This window comes from Engystomops pustulosus, chromosome 10, assembly GCF_040894005.1.
Source record: "Engystomops pustulosus chromosome 10, aEngPut4.maternal, whole genome shotgun sequence".
In the NCBI taxonomy this organism is placed as follows: Eukaryota; Metazoa; Chordata; class Amphibia; order Anura; family Leptodactylidae; genus Engystomops; species Engystomops pustulosus.
Genome location: NC_092420.1, coordinates 82,392,858 through 82,417,689, shown reverse-complemented (window position 1 = coordinate 82,417,689; position 24,832 = coordinate 82,392,858). Strand labels below are relative to the sequence as shown.

Below are 24,832 nucleotides of genomic sequence, written 5' to 3'. Positions count from 1 at the left end.
TGTGCCGCGTGCAAGCCGGCGCCAATGCGCCAAAATCCGATCGTGTGCGACACAATACCCCAGCGCGATGCGGCGCGGATTGGAAATCGGCGGAACAACCGACCAAAGTGCGGTCGCAGGACCCTTAGTAAATGAGCCCCAGTGTGTGCAACATTTTGTGCCGAATTTTTGGAGATGTAAATTTTCATGCCAACAGCCTATGCATCTGCATTTTCCCTGCAAGGCTCATCCAGCACCACATTAAAAATATAACACTGTTATGTTGAGGCTCAGATTGGATGAGCTAGAACATGCTGCCGACCTCCTGATCCTGCATGTTTTCTACCTGATCACATCTGAATTCGTCCCAACGACTCGTCGATGTAGAACTTTATGTAACATAAAACTCAAATTTTGTCTCAACCATGTGTCATTTTATCTGAACTTACGACGCCATAGTGAAAATGTGCACAAGGGATGGTAGAAGCACATTTGGGCTGGAATTTACAGCATTGAAGATTACTATGATGTAGAATGTTAGAGGAAATCTACCATCAAAATCCATCATGATAAACCAGGGGCACTTACTCATAGATCCAGACACTGGGGACTGTGGTAATCTCCTTGTATTTGTCATCAATGGCCTCCTTCCTTCTAAAGTCAATGTGTAAAATTATGCTAATGAGCCAGAAGCTGTTACACCATACAGGAGTACTCCGCCCCTCCCATTGTAGGAGATTACAGCAGACAGAAGGGAGGAGGGAGGGGCTGAGGAAAAAGGAGGAGACGCACACCTACACAGTGTAACAGCCTGTGAAACTACAGCATGGAGGGGCTCTGGTAATGCCTCAGATAGCCCATCCTGCTCATTGACATAATTTTAAAGGTTAATTTTAGAAGGAAGGAGGCCATGGATAACAGATCTACGAAGATTACCATAATCACGGTGCTGGGATCTATGAGTAATGTCCCTGGATTTTAATGGTAGGTATACGATAAGGTTGGAAGAATTATGATTCGTCTGGAAAGTGCTACCTGTATATACTAGCAAATGTAGACTGATGTATGTAGTGTAGAACACACGGATGGTGGGTTTCAATACAATTGTTTCTGATTTAATTAAAACAGGATATTCATAAAGTGCAATAATCTGATGAATAATAGCGGGATGTATCTTAAGAGAACATTAAAAGGAGTATCCCGGAATTTACAATTCTCGTCAGCAGTGACTGTGTTATATGCAAATGGAAATATTTGCTAATACATGGAGAGGCTATGGGGGGGGGGGGGGAGGGGGGCAATAATACTTCTGCATGGCACCTTATATATGACGCCTGTACTACAAAAATGATACTATAGAGCAGGATGAGCTGAGCAGCTATAGCCATTTTGCTGTATTTCATAACATATAACTTGTCATTTATTTAGTTATTAATAATAATGTGCCAAGACACTTCAGTCTTATCTACCAAGAACAAAGCGGATTGGGCAGGCGAATTCCAACATGTCCAATCCTATTGTTCTCCAACATCTTCTAGAATAAGAGAATCAGGAGATTGTTGGGAGGCCCCATGCACATTAGAAGGTTCCCCATCCGTTCAGTAGGAACGGGTGGACCCGAACCGCAATGTTTGGGTCTGTTCCAATAACTGCAGGTTCGAGTCTGCAACCATAGGAATTATTAATATTATTTATTTTTAGAGCAACAATAATTCCATGGTTAGTACAAATACAAAAACTACAGAGACCGGAAACAAGCGGGAGAAGGACCCTGCCCGTGAGGGCTCACAATCTATATGGGAGAGTAGATGGGGACATGAGATGAGGGAACGGAGTATTTATTGTGTGTTATAGGGGATGCTAAACAGGTGGGATTTGAGGTTACGTTTCAATATTTGGAAGGTGGGGGACAGTCTTACTAGTTTTGTTAGAGAATTCCAGAGTATGGAGGAAGCACGGGAGAAATCCTGGAGAGGGCTGTGAGAAGAGCGGATGGTAATAGAGTGAAGAGCGGATGGTAATAGAGTGAAGAGTGGATGGTAATAGAGTGAAGCTGAAGGTCCTGTGAAGAACGGAGATTACTCATGGGATGGTATTGGTTGATCAGTTCAGAGATATATGGAGGGGGCAGGTTGTGGACGGCTTTGTTAGTCATGGTCAATATTTCAAATTGAATTCGCTGTATAATGTGTAACCAGTGAGGAGAAGTGCGGAGACTGATGGGTTAGAGTTAAAGATGGATTTGAAGAGTTATCTGGAATAATAAAACAGATAATTCACATTCGGCATTCGGTCTCACCGGTACACCCGCAAGCAGGTGCAAGCAAGAATATCCAAAGTTCACTCCCAGCGCTTGGATCAACAAAAGCCCCAAGGACAATGTACAATCTTAGGCTACATTCACACACATGTATGGGGGGACGTATATACGGCCAATATACGTCCCCCATACATCGCTATGGGGTCTCGACCATGTATAGGAGCGGTGCAACGGTGCAACACACATGCGGCACCATACCGATCCGTACCCTGTAGAAAGATAGGACATGTCCTATCTTTCTGCATGATACGGCGCCATGCGCTGTATACTCCTGTGGAGAGGGGCGGGGTGAGCAGCAGGGTGATACATCGTGTGCATGTAGTGTTAGAAGAATTACCAGCTTGAGCAGACTATTGTTCCAAATCTTCTCACTTTATTATGTTCCCACAAAAGCATATTTCATGGCAATGTGCATAGATGTACATGACACGGCATCTCAGGATAACCACCTACGCGTTTCACTTATGCAAGCTTAGCCATGGTCTGGTCGCAAGAGGTGGAGCATTTTTCCTTGGGACCGTCCTTCCCTAAGGACGTCACAGAAAGTGATGATCCTCTGGAAAATGGCGGTGGTGTTTTGCCAGCTGGCACGATCAGTGCCGGTCCAATTACAGGTGTAATTGAACTTTTGTTCGAGGTCTTCTCATCACTACTGGACACCTCTACTCACAATAGGCCGATTTGTCTTCACACCCTTTTAAAGGGGTTGTCCAAGACTGTAATAAAAACCTTGGTAGCCGGAAGTGCGCTGCTTAAAAACATGAACAGTTACTTACCTCCCGGTGTCCCACGCTGCCATCTCTCAGGTCCATGCCACATGTAAACAAACAGGGGCACGGAAGTTGCACTGCTCTCAGCTTCCGGCCGAACAAGGTGGTCAATCACACCCATCCATCCGTAATCCCAGCACTGTATATGCGGGATGGGTGGGCATGACACCTTCGGCTGGCCGGAAGCTGAGCACAGCGCAGTTTCTTTGACCCTGTTTGTTTGCATCGGGCACAGACCCGAGAGATGACTGCGCGGGAAGCCATAAGGTGAGTAAATGTTTAGTTTTTGTAAGCAGCTCCCTCCCTGCCTGCAATGTTTTTTTTTTACGGTCTTGGAGAACCCCTCTAAGGATTGAAACTTTTAAGGATCCAATTCTTTGCTGAAAATATTCTGTATAAACGTTTATTTGCATAAATTTCCCAGGGTAGATTGCTTGAAAGTCTCCCCCATCTTTACTCAATGTTCTACTAAACTACATGATCAACTCCCGATACCATGTACTCTAATAATTAAAGTATTCATTAAGTCGTCACGGCTTTGGTTGTTCTGAGACAGATTAATTTACTACTTGGCTGTATAAAAGTGACTGATTTCATGTTACTATCTGTCTGTGTACGGAGCGGTGGGTGTTCTCCACCTTTACAAAGCATTGACAGCCCCTTTTGAACATATGACAAATGTCACATCTCTCTGAGCCCCACGTATTATTATTTTTTTTTATTACTTTTTACAAAACTTTTTTTTGCACTTTTTTTTAAAAATAGAAATTACAGCTCAGATCAATTATTATTAAGGCGGGAAAAATATACATTCACCTTCTCGCCATTATTCTAATTATTTTTGATTCAATAATTTGTGACATTTACATGACTAAACACTGGTTTTATGGCTCTTAAATGATATTAGGTGGGAACCGGTGACGTTAATTGTTGTGTTTTTTTTCTTTGTGCTGCAAAATACAAAAAGCTCCTTGGACTGAAGTTACCTGTAGGGAAAATAAGATATTCTGTAGATGAATTAAATATAGTAATTGCTGACAAAAGAACAGAGACTGACATAGAATTTTTTGTTATATCCTTAGAATAATAATAAAAAAAAAATCCTTGGTTATTAAAAAATGCTCCTGGACATGTTAGATTGCATTAGGTCCCCAGGGGTCTGGGTTTAATTCTTTGTTCAGCAGCAGCGGACTCCTGAATTATAGGCTCTTTTGTCTTTATATAGGAAGAGCCCGGCTTAACTAATACACATCGGGGGTCACATAACAAAAAGAACTTTGTACAATATTTTTGCTTCTTTTCCAATACTTGTATTTTTTTTTTTTTAATGTTTAAATCAGGTTGCAGAACATGTCGTCCACGGCCTGACGATTGTTTGCTCCATTTCATTACGAGAAATGGTATAGGATAAATATTATAATTTTACCTGTTTAGCCTCGCCCCCTTATTATCACAATGAAAAAAATAAAATAAAAATTGTTAATGATTTAATCTATAAAGACTTTATTGCATGAATACTTTTCAGATCATTTTTAAGGCTTAAACATGCACATATTTTCTGAAATGTAATGTGAAGTATGTTCAGAAAATTGCAACCCCTGTAGTATATAGCCTGCCAGCCCCTGTAGTATATAGCCAGCCAGCCCCTGTAGTATATAGCCTGCCAGCCCCTGTAGTATATAGCCAGCCAGCCCCTGTAGTATATAGCCTGCCAGCCCCTGTAGTATATAGCCAGCCAGCCCCTGTAGTATATAGCCTGCCAGCCCCCTGTAGTATATAGCCTGCCAGCCCCCTGTAGTATATAGCATGCCAGTCCCTGTAGTACATAGCCTGACAGCCTCTGTAGTATATAGCCTGCAGCACCCCTAGTATATAGCCAGCCCCCCTGTAGAATATAGCCTGCCAGCCCCCTGTAGTATACAGCCAGCCCTCTGTAGCATACAGCCAGCCCCACATAGTATACAGCCAGCCCCATGTAGTATACAGCCAGCCCCATGTAGTACACAGCCAGCCACCCCCATGTAGTATATAGACTGCCAGCCACCTGTAGTATATAGCCAGCCAGCCCCTGTTATATATAGCTTGCCGGTCCAGTTGCGATCCCGCGGCGCGTTGACCTTCTATTTACAAAACAATCTGCAAAAACCTCAGCTCAGACCAGGACAGGAGAGAAGTTTGTAGGATTTTGCAGATGCTATAGAGAAGTGTAGCAGGGTGACCACACTGATGTCTGGCCAGAATTACAGGGGGGCAGCAGGAGACCAGCACTGGGGGATCCCCTCTAGGAGAAGCCCCTGCTGAGGAGATCACTGGGTGCTGGGTGTCACACACCTGGGTGCTGCTGTGAGTGTTATCTTTATTCTGGGATGTGGGAGAAGCAGAGAGGAGCTTGTAGGAGGATCACATGTAACTGCCCAAATCTCACATTGCGGCCATACTGTGCCTAACGTAAAGTGATAAATAAGAAGCAGGAACTCAACTCATCACAGATGGTTGTAGCTTGTGATAATTCTGGCGCAACAATGTGGCTAGGAGCTGCTCTAGGAGTGACATGTACCCTTCTTCTACATGGCATGACCCGCCTCCTCCACGCCCAAGTGACGTAGAAGCCTGAGAAGTGACAATTCCCTGTCCCGGTCACTGGGAATTGCGATAAAACCACAGGGGGCGTGCCTGTTGTCAGGTGTACATGCTGTGATACATATGGCCTACTATCTGTCATTCTTATACATTATCTGTCATTATCTGTCATCTATCGCTCTTAGGTGCATGAAACCATATGGCGATGCTTTAGTAATTTATCTTATATATAAATAAAATAGATATAACATAACTAACTAAGAGAACACCATATGGCTTCACACACCTAGGAGCTATGAGCTGGGGGCTGTACATGGGCTCTCCTGTGGCTCCATAGTGCGGAGACTCCATATGCCTCCATATGGGACTTGTGAGGTGTTGAATGTCAAATATGTAGCCCCCAAAAATATTCTGTGTGAAGCATAAGGAGGAACAGTAGTGAACAGTAGGATTGCATAAATCCTAATTCTGCCTGCCCTTTCATAGCTCTGCACAATTTGGAGGTTGGAGATGGCTAAAGCCACCATGGGGCACATTTACTTACCCGTCCGGAGGAGTTCACAGAAAGTGCATTGTCCGGCGATAATGCACTGTGCCGCAATTTACTAAGATCGTGCGCCCGATATCCTGCATGTGTCGCTTCCCCGCTCAGGTCCGACAGAGTTCACCTTCTTCTTCCCGGAGCATGTAAGTGTATTGTCTTGCGACACAATATGAAAGTTATATCCCACACTCAGTCCTACGAAAGTGCACCCATATGTCTAGGCGTATGTGAGGCGCCCTCTTTTAGCTTTTTATTACTGTATGTGTCCATATGATAGTAGAAGCATGTAGGGCAGTGATGGCGAACCTTTTGGAGACAGAGTGCCCAAGCTACAACCAAAACCCTCTTATATGTCACAAAGTGCCAACATGACAATTTAAGCGGTAACTTATTGATCCTGCTGTATCACAAGTTTTAATCGTATTGGCCTCCTGAGTTCACCAATGCAATAGAAAGATAATGGAAAAATTTGGATTGTAGCCACCGTCCAGGGTGCCCTGAATAGGAAGAATCAGGAGACCCAGAGCAGGAGCTCAAATGACAATCCATCTCTATCCAACCCTTCCCGCTTCTCCTGTAGTCCTGGCAGCCAAATAGCTCTGAGCATGGTACGCCCTGGGCTGTATTGTATCCCCATTAAAGTCAATGGGAGACCCGAGCATTTTTTTAGTAAAAGAGAACATTAAAAGAACAGTGCATATCGGGAGACACGCGCGCACACCTGCAATGTGAAGAATAGTGTTATTTAAATGTGTTCTGCCCTTAAATGTTCGTGTTTTCACTGTTTTTAATGTTTTAATTCTATTCTTCACATTGCAGGTGTGCGCGCATGTCTCCCGATAGGTTCGGAGATACGCGCGCACAGCTGCAAAGTGAAGAATAGAATTAAAACATTAAAAACAGTGAAAACACGAACATTTAAGTGCAGAACACATTGAAAGAACATTCTTCACATTCCAGATGTTCCGAACATCTCCTAACTTAGCGGGAGACACGCGCGAACACCTGCAAAGTGAAGAATAGTGTTATTTCAATGTGTTCTTACAAGTAAAACATCTGCAAACATCTGGGATATTTTATTATGTAATAAAAATACTGTTCTTCACTTAATTTAATGCTCGATCTCGAGCCGGCGAGATACTCTTCCGAGTAACGAGCCGGTCCGAGTATGCTAATACTCGACCGAGCAGTATACTTGGACGAGTATACTCGCTCATCTCTAGAGTTTACCCTTTATAAGAAAAATACAGCAAAAATAATATAAACTAATACATAATAAAATTGATATAGTAACTGAAATCTCTTTATAGAAGCACAGTACATATATATAATTTTTTTTTTTTTTTTGGTTGCTATATGCCTGGAACTTGGACTGATTTGTATTAGATTCCTCAGCTATTAGTGTTTTTGCTTCTCTTTCACTCCTTTCCTTCCTCTCGGTATGGGATAGAAAAGCTGTGGCCTACGTCTGGAATCAACATATATAAAACACTCAGTTGCTGATGGCTAAAGAGAAAAAAAAAATAATAATCACGGGAGAAAATTGTTTTTGGCCGCCTTATCTTGTCCGTTCCCTTGTACTTATCTGTCACACACAGCTGTAAGGTGTCCCATTTATCAACAGTTTATATTAAGGTTACCTTTCAATTTTCACCAACCACATATTGTTCCGGCAGTAATTAGTAGGTACAAGTCAATCCACCTAACTGGGACGTGCGGAAAGACGGAATGACTTACCCTCTTTTCAAAGTCAGATTGTTCCGCCTGGACGCTCTCCGCTTGCCGTGATTTATCTGGTGGGTGAGACACCACTTTAGTGCACATGATAAAGTGTCTGTAAATTACAGCGGCAGGAACACTTTAAGAAATGGGAGAATCATCCATCTTGTCCATCACTGTCTCCGGCTTGTGGAAATCCGACAAAATGTGTCTTTCCCCCCTCCGCCCACGCTGTGTCCTGCACATGTTCAGATCAGAGTAATGGATATCTTACAAATAGAAACATCAGAGACAGAGAGGTTCTTACATAAACTCAGTGTCCATCACATGCAGGGCCCGATTAAAGGGGTTGTCCGAGAGCATAAAAAGAAACATTGGTGGCCGGGAGGGGGGTGGTTACAAAAATAAACATTTACTTACCTCCGGTGTCCCGCGTTGCCATCTCTCTGATCCGTGCCACTATTTGTTAACCTGCCGCACTGTGTTCCGCTTCCGGCCGCCTATGCCCACCCGTCCCGCATTATATATTGGCGTGGGAGAGAGCCCCCCACAATCTCTGGACTCTTGCACTGAGTGATAGGAGCAATAAAACTGATTAAAATTGTAAAGTTAGGGGGTCAACAATTATCTTTATTGTGTAAACATCACTAGGGGATTGAAATTTGAGAACTTTCTTTCATGGGTGGCTCAGTAGTTAACACTACAGTCTTGCAGCGCTCGGGTCCTGGGTTCGAATCCCATGCAGGTCAATATTTCCAAAGAGTTTGTATGTTCTCTCATGTTTGTGTGGGTTTCCTCCGGGTCCTCCAGTTTCCTCCCACACTCCAAAACATACTGGTAGGCTGATTAGATTGTGAGCCCCATAGGGGACAGGGACTGATTTGACAAGCTCTGTGCAGCGCTGTGTAATCTGTGTGCACTATATAAATAAAGAATTATTATGGGCAAAACCCTTTAAAGGGACACTGTTACCAGCTTTAACACCTCTAAGCTACCAGTGCTCTAAGGAACTTCTTCTAGAAACAAGGGATGAGTAGACCAGTTTAGATCCCGGTTCGCTGAATTTGGTTGAACTTAAAGGTTTGGGTGCAATTTTTCCAAAGATCGTCGGCATCCATCAAAATTATGCTCCCCCCTTTATAAAAGTGACTCATCTCAGACAAAAAGTGGCTCATCTCAGACAAAAAGTGGCTCATCTCAGACAAAAAGTGACTCCTCTCAGACATTTGTGAGATTTTTTAATAGGTAAACGCCAGAGTTTTAACAAAAGGGAGGGAACTCTAGAAAGGACATTTCATCCCCTACCTGAGGGGACTAGTAGTTTAATGGTGTAAAAGTTGGTGACAGAGTCCCTCTAAGCTTCCACTATCCAACAATAGTGGGCATTTAGAAGGGGGCACATACATATAGCCAGCACTGTGTTTAGTAGGTGTTTGGTTTCATCATCATTTTCTCCCTGGAGGAACATAAAGCTCCTATTTTTCCATTCTGAAAAGATCTAGAAGTGCAGGCATCTGCGGAAGAACGTAAATGCTCCTTCCTACTTAAAATGGAACATATTCAGTCAAATGTCTCTTATAAAGCTGCGTCTTATTACATCATTAAATTTAAGTGCAATTTTGTGCACCTCTGTTCTGTAAGGTAATGAGGCAAGAAACTTTCTTAATGATGTGACGAGTGCATTAAATCTTAGAAATATACTCCAGGTATTAAGCATCGGGGCTGACGCTAATACCCCATCCTTTATGCCCTGCTCCATAGACTTTCATTCTTGTGCTTTTCACTGACCTAACACTGCAATTTATATGGTAGAGTCTGTAGCGGGACAGGATTGTGTGTAACTTTGACTACGTATCCACATGCCTGTGTGCTGTTGAAATCCAATTTCCCCACCGATGTCCATAAGAAGTGACCGGTGGTGCCGCAAGTCCAGGCAGGGATTGGGTCTTCTCTATAATTTGTGGTGTTGCTGGTTGGCACATTCACGGCACGGTAACACACCCGATGGGGCAGATTTACTTACCCGGTCCTGTCGTGATCCAGCAGGGCGTTCTCTGTGGAGGATTCGGGTCTTCCGGCGTTTCACTAAGGTGGTGCACCCGATGTCCACCAGGTGTTGCTGCTGATGTGCTGAAGTCCGTCGGAGTTCACAATCCGTTGCTGGGTGCAGGTAAGTGCGTGTCAAGCGACACTTTTTTCTTTAAATACGGCGGTTTTTCCGAATCCGTCGGGTTTTCTGATGGCCACGCCCCCCCGATTTCCGTTGCGTGCATGCCGATGCCGATGCGCCACAATCCGATCGCGTGCGCCAAAAACCCAGGGCAATTCAGGGAAAATCGACGCAAATTGGTAATATTCGGGTACCCCGACGGAAAAATGCGATTCGTGCCCTTAGTAAATGATCCCCAATGCATGTACCGTGGCCTCACTGCACCCTGAACATACACAATGGGGGTCATGAATTAACCACCATGGGCTAGCTTAGAGCCCCCACATACAGTCGTGAGCATGAGGATTAAATTTGGTGCATCCTCAAAATAACTCAACATACAGCCATCAATGTCTAAACTGCTGGCAAACAGTGGGAACTCCTCTAACTAAAAGTGGCCGAATTCTACCCAAAGTGCCGATATTTTGTATGGCCACCATTGTTGTCCAGCAATGCCGACATGGAGTTCATTGGAGCTTCACAGGCCACAGTCTCAGGAATCCCCTGATGACATCGAGCTGCTCCTCCACCTTCTGTTTGAGGAGGCCCCACAGATGCTCCATAGAGTTTCGGTCTGGGGACATGTCCTATCCAGCACCTTCACCCTCAGTTACTTTAGTGAGGCAGGGGTGGTCTTGGAGGTGTTCGGCACTGAAATCATGTTGGATACTACCCTGTGTTAAGTTTCCGAAGGGAGGGGATCATGCTATGCCTTAATATCTCACGGGACATGTAGAGATTTATGGTTTCCTCAGTAGCTCCTCACAGCTGGCAGTACTCATGGAGCCCCAAACCATGACAACCCCACCATCATACTTGGGTGCCGCCACAAACACTTGACCCAATCTGAACCTGATAAGTTTTAATCTTGCTCTCGTCAGACTGTATATTGGTGTATTAGTATATCACGATACAGAGTTGCCATTCAGAGGATACGGAAGCAATGGTAGCATCGTATGGATAACTGGATTTTCAATGATATGACTCCAGGATTAAGAGCATAGATAGTATGTGACGCTGGGTTTATACCATCCATCATGACAATGAGTAGAGGATCTCATGTCATAGATCGGGATTATAAAATGGCTGAACACGAGAGAGCGGACAATCCAGTGTTATTCCGGCTTCTTATATAAATCAGATTATTTTACATTTGTTGATGGTGTCACTGCACAAGGGCATAGCACGTAGTCACCTTCAGCACTGGCATTGACTAGTTGTCTGCTGCCCATAATTTATACACAGGCTCCAGCCTGGCACGGGGCCATGTTTGTAGAGAGAACCCAATGACTGTCTGTGGATCAGGACATGACGGGGCTAAAAAACCTGGTGAAATCTCCAAGTCTCCGGAATTATAATGTAATAATGTGTAGTAACAGAGAGGCCGTGATTCCTTTACTGCTGCGTTACTCCTGTGGTATCACGGAAAGTCATTTCTAAGCCCCCACAACGTTGGATTTCATCTCCAGATTAAAATAGAAGAGATTGTTTTTTTCAGAAAGAACGCCGCTCTGTCTCACAGGTTGTCTCTGGTATTGCAGCTCACGCAGATCCATGATGATAAAGTTTCCTACATATGGCACTTCCAGTGGGGGTATTCTAGTAAAAAATTATGCGGATAAGAGATAGCTTGTGGATCAATGGACACCCAATGAATTACCGTATAAGATTAGGAGTGAACTGTCCTCCTTAAATGAACAGAGCACCTGGTCACGCATGCGCCTCATCTCTATGACATTGATGGAGACAGTCAAGCGCACTACTACCACTTCCATCATTGCCATAGACAGTGAACTAAGTGCCTGTGGCTCAACCTGCTGCCCCTTTGATTAGGAGCACATGTGATCCATGGGGGTCAACTTTTGGGTCCCCACTAATCAGCAAGTTGACCCCTAGTCTGTGGATAGGAAATAACTAATTGTTACTGTAAGACTACAACTTTGTGCCCCCAAACTCTCTGTTTCTCTGCAATGAACTGCTCCGTAGCTCCATGGCAGGCTTCTAGTTGACTCGTGGTGCACCAGCCATGAAGTGAGTTGAGCCTCTTGCATCAGGCAGCACCTCTTGCAGCAACATGTGGGGACAGCATGAGGGGTTGAGGTTTACATCTGGGTTGAATACTACAGCAGTCAGAGCAGAGGGGAGGGGCTGTTGAGCAGTTCCTCGCAGAGAGCCAAGAGCAGTGTGGGGGGCTTTACCCAATGCACTCAGAGAAGCTACAATCCTGGAATGTAAATCCATTTTTCACAGTCCTGCTACTACCAACAACTCACACAGGTATAATGCAGCAGTCTATCAGGACTATTACCATCTGCATGGTCTAAACTGTGGGCAAATTCCCTTTAAGCTTTATTTATATCCTACAAGAAAACTCCTTTAAGATCACGCATGCTGGTAAAAGAAGTGATTTTACTAGCTGGAGGGTAATTACAGATAATGGAATTCTCATTATGTTGTCTAATCCAATGATACTAATGACCACAAGATAAACAAAGTCACAAATAACGACCAAATAAAAGGGAAAAAGGGTCAGCGGAACAGATTTGTATCCATGGATAGTGACTAGAGATGAGCGAACATGCTCGTCCGAGCTTGATGCTCGGTCGAGCATTAGGGTACTCGAGACGGCTCGTTGCTCGGACGAGTATTTCCCCTGCTCGAGATCGAGCATTTAATTAAAAAAAACACAGTGAAGAACAATGAAGAATAGAATAAAAACAGTGAACACAGGATCATTTAAGATAAAAACACAGTGCAGAACACAGTGCAGAATAGATTACAGATGTTCGGCACATCTGCTTACTTGTCGGGAGATACGCGCGGAACGGCGCGAACAAAATAGCATGTGAAGAACAATATATATGTGTGAAGAACACATTGCAGATGTATTTAAACATCTGCAATGTGTTCTTCACACAAATATATATTGTTCTTCACATGCTATTTTGTTCGCGCCGTTCCGCGCGTATCTCCCGACAAGTAAGCAGATGTGCCGAACATCTGTAATCTATTCTGCACTGTGTTCTGCACTGTGTTTTTATCTTAAATGATCCTGTGTTCACTGTGTTCACTGTTTTTATTCTATTCTTCACTGTTCTTTACATCTGCTAACTTGTCGGGAGATAATATACGCGCGGAACAGTGAAGAATAGATCGCAGATGTTTGCAAATTATCAGAAGACATTATTTTTCAATTAAATAACACATTTTATTCCTGAACCATGGTCCCTTTGAAAAATGCTCGGGTCTCCCATTGACTTCAATGGGGCTCGTTACTCGAAACGAGCACTCGAGCATCTGGAAATGTTCGGCTCGAGTAACGAGCACCCGAGCATTTTAGTGCTCGCTCATCTCTAATAGTGACCATTATGTCACTGTATAGAACAATGATAGAAGTTTTCCATTAATAGTGACCATTATGTCACTGTATAGAACAATGATAGAAGTTTTCCATTACCCGTGCAGTCCTGCATCATATACCGTATATCTATAACTTCTTTTATTTTTATTATGAAAAGATATTGCAATATTTTTTCCCTTTTTCTATATAACCCTATTACCCTACTATAATAATTAATAATAATAATTCCTTTATTTATATAGCGCTCACAGATTACACAGAGCTTGCCAAATCAGTCCCTGTCCCCAATGGGGCTCATAATCTAATCAACCTCCCAGTATGTTTTGGAGTGTGGGAGGAAACCGGAGGACCCGGAGGAAACCCATGCATACACGGAGAGAACATACAAACTCTTTGCAGATGTTGACCTGAGACTTGAACCCAGGTTTCCAGCACTGCAAGTCTGTAATGCTAACCACTAAGCCACCGTGCTGCCCAATAATCATGTGAGTGGGAATTACTTTATTTAGTTATTGCTTTCCATCTAAAAATTTGTCATTACTTGCCTTTCTGTATATGACCAGAGGTCTCATTTCTCTCTTCCTGAAAAAAGCACAAACTTCTATTACAGCTTAAAAGCTACACAGCTACAATGATGGAGATGACAGATCAAAACACAGATATTCTCCACATATGATCTGTTGTAGGAGAATATCTAGAGAATGGTGATCACACTGTCCTACCAGCAGGCACAGAGGGCACAGTCTCTAGTTGCTCATGTGATGCTCTACTGATGCATCATGTTTAGTGTAACTGACAGAAGTAATAATGGTGTCTAAATACAGCAGACAGGACTAGTATCATATTTTTATTTTCTTTGGTGTATCATTGAAACTATTGGAAGATCTTTTTTACACCTTTTTTCTTGTGATACAGGTTTAGTTTTTTCTTTCCTGGTAGATGCAACTTTTGGCTTTATTTTGAGACTTTTTGTTGCAAATGTCTCAAATCCACATGGACCCAAGCCATGTGAGGGGGCTATATACTGGAGTGGATACTACAGTAAATTTTGAATTTGAGGCCATGGCCTGCATTTTTAAGTTCTCTAGCCACACCCCAGGGAGATGACGGCATATAAGGGTGTGGTCACATGCGTTTTACATCGCTTTTGTTGGTTTTAATTGTAAGCAGCAGTGTTATCATTTTCACAGCTGCTTACACTACCAACAATAAAGAAAAAACACTTTCTAACAAGCCAAACGCACCCCTGGACCAGGTGGAGGTATGACCTAAAAATTTTTAAAAAACAGAGAAAAAAGATACATAAGTGAAAAGTTGCATGGAACATCTGGAAAATAAAGATAAGGCACAAGGTGCAGACAAAGGTGCACCTGAGAAACAACAGCAAAAGTTGCAGTGAAAAGTCACAAAAAGGCAAAAAGTGGCAAAAAAGAAAGAAAAAATAAGTAGAAATAAAGATACATATCACCCTAAGTATTTCTTATATCTACTCTGTGCAATCTGGTAAGGGGTCAGGAAGTTAGAGTTCTCCTTATGGAGACTTTACCAATTCAGGCCACCTTGTAGGTGTGTGGAGACTTACAGCCATTGATGCTTCGCTAGGAGATTCTGGGAAATATACAAATACGTTTTCCATGCTGAAACAAGGAAAACAATGGGGGTCATTTACTAAGGGCCCGATTCGCGTTTTCCCGACATGTTACCCAAATATTTCCGATTTGCGCCGATTTCCCCTGTTTTGCCCCGGGATTTTGGCGCACGCGATTGGATTGTGGCGCATCGGCGCTGGCATGCACGCAACGGAAATTGGGGGGCATGGCCGAACGGTAACCCGACGGATTCGGAAAAACCGCCGCATTTAAAAAAAAAAAATTGGTCGCACGGGCCATACTCACATGCACCACGATGAAGACGATGAACTCCGGGGCATCTCGGCGGACCTCGCCGCAGCAGCGCCACCTGGTGGACATCGGGCGCAGGACCTTCATGAATCGCCGGAAGACCCGAACGCTCGTCAGAGAAGCCACCGCTGGAACGCGAATGGACCGGGTAAGTAAATGTGCCCCAATGTGTCCTTTTGGTGCTGCCTTTCAAGTTAGGACAAAGAAGCATTGTTATTTTTCCAGCATGGGAAACCTATTTGCATATTTCCCAGAATCCCCTAGTGAAGCATCAATGGCTATAAGTCTCCACACGCCTACAAGGAGGCCTGAATTGGCAAAGTGTCCATGAGGAGAAATGCCTGTCAAATGTATCAGTTAAGAGGAGCAGGGATAGAAAAAAAGTTTTTTTTTTGCTGAATTGAAACTTTAAAATGATCCTATTACTACAGAGAATTATAAAGAATACATGATACATGCTCCCAGTATGTGTCCCAGACCCTCTCCAAATTCTTTAAAAGTTTGGAAAACTTTTCGATACCAAAAACAATATCACATTCTGGAACAAAAAAAAATTCTCATGCTACAGAATCCAATAAGGTTTTCCAAAAATGCAGAAAGGACCACAGAGGGCCAGGGAGAAAAAACTGAGTAAGTCTTGTTCGTGAATAAGTGGAGAGGGTGTTCCTCAGCGAAGCTGGATTCTGTTTGTATTGAGGCGAAATAAGACGCTCAGTGCAGACAGAAGATTGTACACAGCATAATAGATGTACAAGATGCAGGACTGACATCTCAAGACACCGCAGGCAAAACCTCCAGAGGAGCAGACATTATCATACTACACTTTGGGCCACATTTATCACTTTTGTGCGCCTAAGTGTAGTAGTTGCGCCTAAATTCTGGCGCACTGTTTTTCCAGAATTATCACCAACTGTGATAAGGTAATTTCCTGCCTCTTATTAATCACTTTTCTTTAACACAGTTTAGGTGCAGTTTTGGCGCAGTTTAGGCGTAATGTTAGATTCAGGCACTTACATGTGATCCTGCTACAAGCTCCTCTCTGCTTCTCCCACAGCCGAGGATGAAGATAACACTCACAGCAGCACCCAGCTGCAGCACGGCTAGTTTGGCGTTTAGTCGAAAAATGGCGCAAAAACGGTGCGCCTGAATGAAAAGGCGCAAAAACAACAGAAAAAACGAGTGATACATGTGGCCCATTGTTACTGAGAGTCAGAGAGATAGATGATAGATAGATAGATAGATAGATAGATAGATAGATTTTCCTCCGCAGGGGGTGTGGTTTTACATATCAAAACAGGGATTACAAACATCATATTATAATAAAGTGCAAAAAATTGATCCAACAGGATCCACTGCTGGAGTGTCCAATGATAATGCACATCTGCCGCGATTCACTAAGATCGTGCGCCCGATATCCTGCATGTGTCCCTTCCCCGCTCAGGTCTGACGGAGTTCACCTTCTTCTTCCTGGTGCATATAAGTGATTGATCCCACGCTCAGTCCGAATCAATCAGATCATCCAACAGCCACACCCCCCTGATTTCTGTTGCATGGAAAGCTACGCCAAAATCAGATCACATGCAACACAATCCCAGCCCCAATATCTATTGTATGTATATTTTAAAAAGAAACCTTTTTGCATGATAAATAATCTCGCATATGTTGAATAATTGGATACTTTCCCATTGGAAGAACACCCCACACCAGCCACTGAGCTGCTGGCCGTGCCCCCCTGCACCCATTTGATGTGGAAAAATTGGTGCAATTCCTGTAGGGAGTTTGGTGCCCCTGAATGACAAATTTTGTGGACCTCTCCCTCACCTCACAGAATGATCCAGGGGGTTTTCTGTGACTTGGGGCCCCTTCTCTTCCTTGGCCCCCTGAACACAGTCACATGAAATCCCCCCTGATGGCGGCCCTAAATGTGTCTATAAAGAGAGGCTGCAAGAATGACCGACATAGATAATACATAGATAACATGTGATCTTACTCCATGGTTATGTGCACTGAGTAGATTATGATTAGAGATGAGCGAGCACTAAAATGCTCGAGTGCTCGTTATTCGAGACGAACTTTTCCAGATGCTCGAGTGCTCGTCTCGAATAACGAGCCCCATTGAAGTCAATGGGAGACTCGAGCATTTTTCAAAGGGACCATGGTTCGGGAATAAAATGTGTTAATTAATTGAAAAAGAATGTCTTCTGATAAGTTAGCAGATGTATGCAAACATCTGCAATCTATTCTTCACTGTTCCGCGCGTATATTATCTCCCGACAAGTTAGCAGATGTGAAGAACAGTGAAGAATAGGATCATTTAAGTGAAAAACACAGTGAAGAATAGATTGCAGATGTTCGGCACATCTGCTTACTTGTCGGGAGATACGCTGTCTCCGTGCCCCGCTGTCTCCGTGCCCCGCTGTCTCCGTGCCCCGCTGTCTCCGTGCCCAGCTGTCTCCGTGCCCCGCTGTCTCCGTGCCCAGCTGTCTCCGTGCCCCGCTGTCTCCGTGCCCCGCTGTCTCCGTGCCCCGCTGTCTCCGTGCCCCGCTCTCTCCGTGCCCCGCTCTCTCCGTGCCCCGATGTCTCCGTGCCCAGCTGTCTCCGTGCCCCGCTGTCTCCGTGCCCCGCTGTCTCCGTGCCCCGATGTCTCCGTGCCCCGCTGTCTCCGTGCCCCGCTGTCTCCGTGCCCCGCTGTCTCCGTGCCCCGCTCTCTCCGTGCCCCGATGTCTCCGTGCCCAGCTGTCTCCGTGCCCAGCTGTCTCCGTGCCCCGCTCTCTCCGTGCCCTGATGTCTCCGTGCCCAGCTGTCTCCGTGCCCAGCTGTCTCCGTGCCCCGCTGTCTCCGTGCCCCGATGTCTCCGTGCCCAGCTGTCTCCGTGCCCCGCTGTCTCCGTGCCCCGATGTCTCCGTGCCCCGATGTCTCCGTGCCCCGATGTCTCCGTGCCCCGATGTCTCCGTGCCGCTCCGTGCCGCTGCCTGATGTCTCCGTGCTGCGCTGCCCCATGTCTTCGTGCTGCCGCTGCCCCATGTCTCCGTGCTGCTCCCCGGTGTCTCTGTGCTGCTCCCCGGTGTCTCTGTGCTGCTCCCCGATGTCTCCGTGCTGCTCCCCGGTGTCTCTGTGCTGCTCCCCGGTGTCTCTGTGCTGCTCCTCGTTGTCTCTGTCCTGCTCACCATGTTCTGCAATGTGTTCTTCACACATATATATTGTTCTTCACATAGTATTTTGTTCGCACCGTTCCGCGCGTATCTCCCGACAAGTAAGCAGATGTGCCGAACATCTGTAATCTATTCTTCACTGTGTTTTTCACTGTGTTTTTCACTTAAATGATCCTGTGTTCACTGTGTTCACTGTTTTTATTCTATTCTTCATTGTTCTTCACTGTGTTTTTTTAATTAAATGCTCGATCTCGAGCAGGGGAAATACTCGTCCGAGCAACGAGCCGTTTCGAGTACCTTAATACTCGAACGAGCATCAAGCTCGGACGAGTATACTCGCTCATCTCTAATTATGATGTATACCGTTATATTTATGACACAGCTTCTTACCCCTCGGATGTAGCATCCTGTAGACCCTGTAGAGTACAATGGGGGCAGATTCTAACCATAGAGTAATGTCTAGACGTCCCCTTCTCCTGCAGCAGTAAAACAGGCATTTCTGGGCGATTTTGCTTACTGGGAAAGTAGACAAAACTTTCTGGATGTTTTCTGCCAATACTCACTTAAGAAAGCCCAAACTTTTATTGCCAGACTATAAAATTCTTCTGTTAGTAAAAGTCAGTGATTCAGACTCGGTTTATATTCTGTTTTCCAAATGTACACTTTCAATCTAGTTCCCTTTAATCTGAATCTGGATGGATTTTACCCAATTTTGCTGTCGGAGTAGATAACATATTACTAGTCAGGACATAATTCTACAAATGGCTGCAAGTCAAAGCCGCAGAATGAAATCCACACAAGGTACAACAACACAATAAACAGGCAGCAGAGATCCTCCAGGTAACATGACCTTGATTGCCCTTCACCCTATAAATCCACTTCTCACAACATCCTGGCTGTTACCTTCATCCGACCCTCACAGATTGGTCTTCATAGACTGAACATTGGGAAACAAAAGCTTCTTTTATTAAGTGAATTTCAACTAGAGCTATCTATCTATCTATCTATCTATCCATCCATCCATGCATCTATCTATCTATCTATCTATCTATCTATTATCTATCTATCCATCCATCCATGCATCTATCTATCTATCTATCTATCTATCTATCTATCTATCTATCTATTATCTATCTATCCATCCATCCATGCATCTATCTATCTATCTATTATCTATCTATCCATCCATCCATGCATCTATCTATCTATCTATCTATCTATCTATCTATTATCTATCTATCCATCCATCCATGCATCTATCTATCTATCTATCTATCTATCATGTATCTATCTATCTATCTATCTATCTATCTATCTATCTATCCGTCTATTATCTATATAACTTATATATATGTCTATCACAGAAAACAAATACTGTGCAGTTGCCCATCAGGATTTCTCAGGAGCTTCTGATAGACCTGGTGAGGGGTCGGGGACACTATGCTACGCCGGCGTAGTGTGCCCCAATCTGTTCCAAACATAATTACATTTAACATTCAGCAAATGGCAAGAACATAAATAATAACAATTACCATCAATAGTTGTTTTTTTTGCAAATTAAAATGCATATTATTCCGGTGAAATGAACCAAAAAGTTTTATGACACCACAAATCCCCCTAGAGATGTAGAATTGCAGAGAATAATTGCTCTAAGTTTTATCCACTGATAAAAAGAGTCAGAGTTTGCAGCCAAGATTTCAGAATCAAATACAATAAGACACTTTAGATACTTGGCGAGTATTCGGAGACGCCGCGCTTATTGTTTACTGACCTATAGTCCCATATCTTGCAAACAATTCTGTTGTTAAAAGAGTAGGCTTGCTTTAATGAGCGCACGTCATATAAATGCTGTTATTGGGTGCAAGGTTCACTAAAGCTTGTGACTGATTTCAGCTATTTGGTGCCTATTCTTAAAGGTATAGTCACCTGATCACCCCATGTTAGGGCTACCTCTGAAAAGTTCTCCTTCATAGAGAGGGGGTCGCTAAATTTTTCCTCCACTTAGGGAACTACTTATTCCCCCCATGACAAGAACAAGCAACCTATTGGCCTGAATGAAAGGTTCATACAAGTTGTGCAACTGAGGCTAAAACCAGCAAAGGTTTTTGGGTAAGAATAAGTATCCTACAGCAGGGGTTAAACTTCTAGATCTGAGCTGACCCAACTGCTGGGACCCCTCATGATTTCCAGAACAGAAGGTCTGGTTTACCAAAGTTTTACCAAACCCATGTGTCATCGGCCTCTCAGATCTCCTCATGCTACGATGCCGGTACACTCCCCGTTGATGGGCAGGAATAGGACCTGCTCTGAGCGCTGTAGCTCGGTAGTCAGTTGACTTGTGTCCATTGAAACCTCAGCCCTATATGAGCCCCTTGAATTACATGGGGACATGTGCTTGTCTTGAAACAATGGCCAGTACATGGCCCAAAAATATGTTTCTGCCCCACTTCCACATGGGAATCAGTAAGTGGTCTAAATGGTCAGATAGATAAGAACTTGTTATAACTAAAATATCCCTTTAAGGTGGCCTTATATGAGCGAAATCATGTTGCTGAGGAAAGTGGAAGTAAGCTGCTCATATACATCTTTTGGCAGCTTGTTTCTCTTGAGAACGAAAAGACTTGGTACAATAAATAAAAAAAAAAACATGCCCTAGCTTCCCATTCCCATACATTTTCCTATGCAAGTATTCACTCTATGCCCAATACACAATAACCTACCTCACCCCTAATAAAAACGCATAAAAACTGGACAGACAAACAGTATGTATGTATATAAATATTAGAATAAGTCTGGCCCATGAAGGATGAGTAGACCCAAACCACAAAGTTTCATTAGAAGTTTTGGGCCAGTACCAGCTTAACCCCTCTTGTCATTAACCAATCACGGGTCATAACTTTACTCCTTTGATGTTTAAATTAAAGTGCTCGTGCACAATGGCACCCACCTACTGGAGGTGCAGGGCTTCGTCATTTTACATCCTTGCTCCTCTGTGACACCTGCACCATTCGTGGTTGTTACTGGTCCCTACATGGACCCTACATGGATCACTACATGGACCCGAACAGCTATTTAAAATTTGGGTTCAGACAAGGTTCGCTCATCACTAGGTGAAACTACATCTATTATATAGTAGTAGTTTTTAAAATATACTTTTTATGGTTAGAATGCTCTCAAATTACTAAGTGTTAAGAATGGCCCCAAAGAGAATCAAAGAGTCATATGATGGGTCAAGCAACCATGGAGACCCTGAGGACTATCAGAAGTCAGCATATTTGATCACTACTAGAGATGAGCGAGCACTAAAATGCTCGGGTACTCGTTATTCGAGACGAACTTTTCCCGATGCTCAAGTGCTCGTCTCGAATAACGAACCCCATTGAAGTCAATGGGAGACTCGAGCATTTTTCAAGGGGACCAAGGCTCTGCACAGGGAAGCTTGGCCAAACACCTGGGAACCTCAGAAAAGGATGGAAACACCACGGAAATGGACAGGAAACAGCAGGGGCAGCATGCATGGATGCCTCTGAGGCTGCATAATCGCACCATTATGCCAAAATTATGGGCAACAGCATGGCCATGACAGAGTGACAGAATGAAGCTAGATAGCATCTAAAACATGCAATAATTGACCCTGACACTATAGGGGACGGCATGCAGAGGCAGCGGCAGCAGGCTAGAGAGTGGCATGGCGACATACCCTAAATGGACTCAGGCTTCAAACCAATGGGTGTCAGAGAGGAACCAAAGGAGGTGAGCAAGAAGCGCTCAAATAATATCGGTACATGATAAAAGTTTGCCAGTATATTTTGTGGATTACACAGCAGGGTGGCGACAAAGTTAACATGGAAGCCATGAAAACAACCCAAAATTCTGCCTGACACAGCTCGTTTGATAAGGGGACCATGTATGGAGGCAGTGAACTAGTAGTAGATTAAAGGTGCTGCAGTTAAAACTATGTTAGTTGGATCTTGGCATGGAGCTGGCGCTCCGCTGCCAGGCGAGCTTTCGCCAATCCAAGCCCCTGTCTCTAGGCTACTCCCCAAACAGCACTTCTAAGAACCTTTTATATAAGATCAAGTGTAGTAGCGTTCTTATAAGTTTAGGATATGCCGGGTGAGGGGAATGTAAACAGATGCGCAAGAAGCGCTGAAATAATATCGGTAAATGATAAAAGTTTGCAAGTATATTTTGTGGATTACACAGCAGGGTGGCGACAAAGTTAACAAGTTTGATGTGGAATGCCCTGTAATAGCTCTTGGGCGGTGTGCCTTTTATCGCCTAGGCTCAGCAGTTTGAGCACCGCCTGCTGACGCTTAGCGACGGCACTGCTGCTGTGCCTAGAGCTACCGACTGATGGCGCCGTGCCCACGGATGGTAGTTCGGAGGAGGAGGTGGAGGAGGGGTGGGAGGAGGAGGAGGCATAGTAGGCCTGAAACACCTGGACCGAGGTAGGCCCCGCAATCCTCGGCGTCGGCAGTATATGACCAGCCGCAGGGTCAGACTCGCTCCCAGCCTCCACCAAGTTAACCCAATGTGCCGTCAGCGATATATAGTGGCCCTGCCCGGCAGCACTCGTCCACGTGTCCGTGGTCAGGTGGACCTTGTCAGAAACGGCGTTGGTCAGGGCACGGATGATGTTGTCTGACACGTGCTGGTGCAGGGCTGGGACGGCACATCGGGAAAAGTAGTGGCGGCTGGGGACCGAATACCGAGGGGCGGCCGCCGCCATGAGGTTGCGAAAGGCCTCGGTCTCTACTAGCCTATAGGGCAGCATCTCCAGGCTAAGCAATCTGGAGATGTGCACATTAAGGGCTTGGGCGTGCGGGTGGGTTGCACTATATTTGCGTTTCCGCTCCAGCGTCTGGGGTATGGAGAGCTGAACGCTGGTGGATGCTGTGGAGGATCGTGGAGGCGACGATGGGGTTTTTGTGGCAGGGTCCTGGGCAGGGGGCTGACTATCAGCTGACACAGGGGAAGGAGCAGTGGTGTGCACGGCCGGAGGTGAACGGGCTTGTTGCCACTGAGTGGGGTGTTTAGCATTCATATGCCTGCGCATACTGGTGGTAGTTAAGCTAGTAGTGGTGGAACCCCTGCTGAGCCTGGTTTGGCAAATGTTGCACACCACAGTCCGTCGGTCATCCGGTGTTTCCTTAAAGAACCTCCAGACTTCTGAAGATCTAGCCCTCGCCGCAAGAGCCCTCGCCACGGGAGCTTCACTAGTTGACACATTTGGCGCTGATGCACCAGCTCTGGCCCTGCCTCTCCGTCTGGCCCCACCACTGCCTCTTCCAACCTGTTCTGGTCGAGGACTCTCCTCCGTCTCAGAAGCACTGTGTTCACCCGGCCTCTCAACCCAGCTTGGGTCTGTCACCTCATCATCCTCCGATCCCTCAGTCTGCTCCCCCCTCGGACTTCCTGCCCTGACAACAACTTCCCCACTGTCTGACAACCGTGTCTCCTCATCGTCGGACACCTCTTTACACACTTCCACTACGTCAAGAAGGTCATCATCACCCACAGACTGTGACTGGTGGAAAACCTGGGCATCGGAAAATTGCTCAGCAGCAACCGGACAAGTGGTTTGTGACTGTGGGAAGGGTCCAGAAAACAGTTCCTCAGAGTATGCCGGTTCAAATGCCAAATTTTCCTGGGAGGGGGCAGACTGGGGGGGAGGAGGCTGAGGTGCAGGAGCTGGAGGAGTGGCGATTTCGGTGACATGGGTGGACTGCGTGGAAGACTGACTGGTGGACAAATTGCTCGAAGCATTGTCAGCAATCCACGACATCACCTGTTCGCACTGTTCTGGCCTCAACAGTGCTCTACCACGAGTCCCAGTAACTTCAGACATGAACCTAGGGAGTGTAGCTCTGCGGCGTTCCCCTGCTCCCTCATAAGCAGGTGGTGTCTCACCCCGCCCAGGACCACGGCCTCTGACCCCTGCAGTAGTTGGACGCCCACGTCCCCGCCCTCGTCCTCTACCCCTAGCCCTCGGGTTAAACATTTTTAAAATGAGAGTTATAACTTTAATTTTTTTTTAACTTTTTTTTGTGTTTTTTGGTTTTTTTTGTGTTTTTGAGTTTTTAAAACCAAACGATGCTATCCTATTGCTATGGCTATTTTCTAGCCAAGTATGAAAGCACACTACTATGCCAGATGAGATGACGCAGAGTTATGAAACAAAATAAACGTAAAATAAAAAAGGAAAAATGGCAGACTGTGCCTAATTGAAATCCAACCCCTACTAAATTTTCCCACTTCGGTCTTTGCAATGGATATGTGCGTCACTAAGCGCAA

General features: G+C 44.9%; 1 long non-coding RNA gene across 1 annotated transcript in view; it reads right to left on the bottom strand.

Annotated features, from left to right (window-relative positions):
- Nucleotides 1–8,338: 8,338 nt before the first annotated feature.
- LOC140104713 (uncharacterized) overlaps nucleotides 8,339–24,832 on the bottom strand; it is a 36,773-nt gene continuing 20,279 nt past the window's right edge. The window contains exon 3 of the long non-coding RNA XR_011850391.1: nucleotides 8,339–8,481. This is a non-coding gene — a long non-coding RNA (uncharacterized lncRNA). The remainder of the gene's footprint in view (nucleotides 8,482–24,832) is intronic.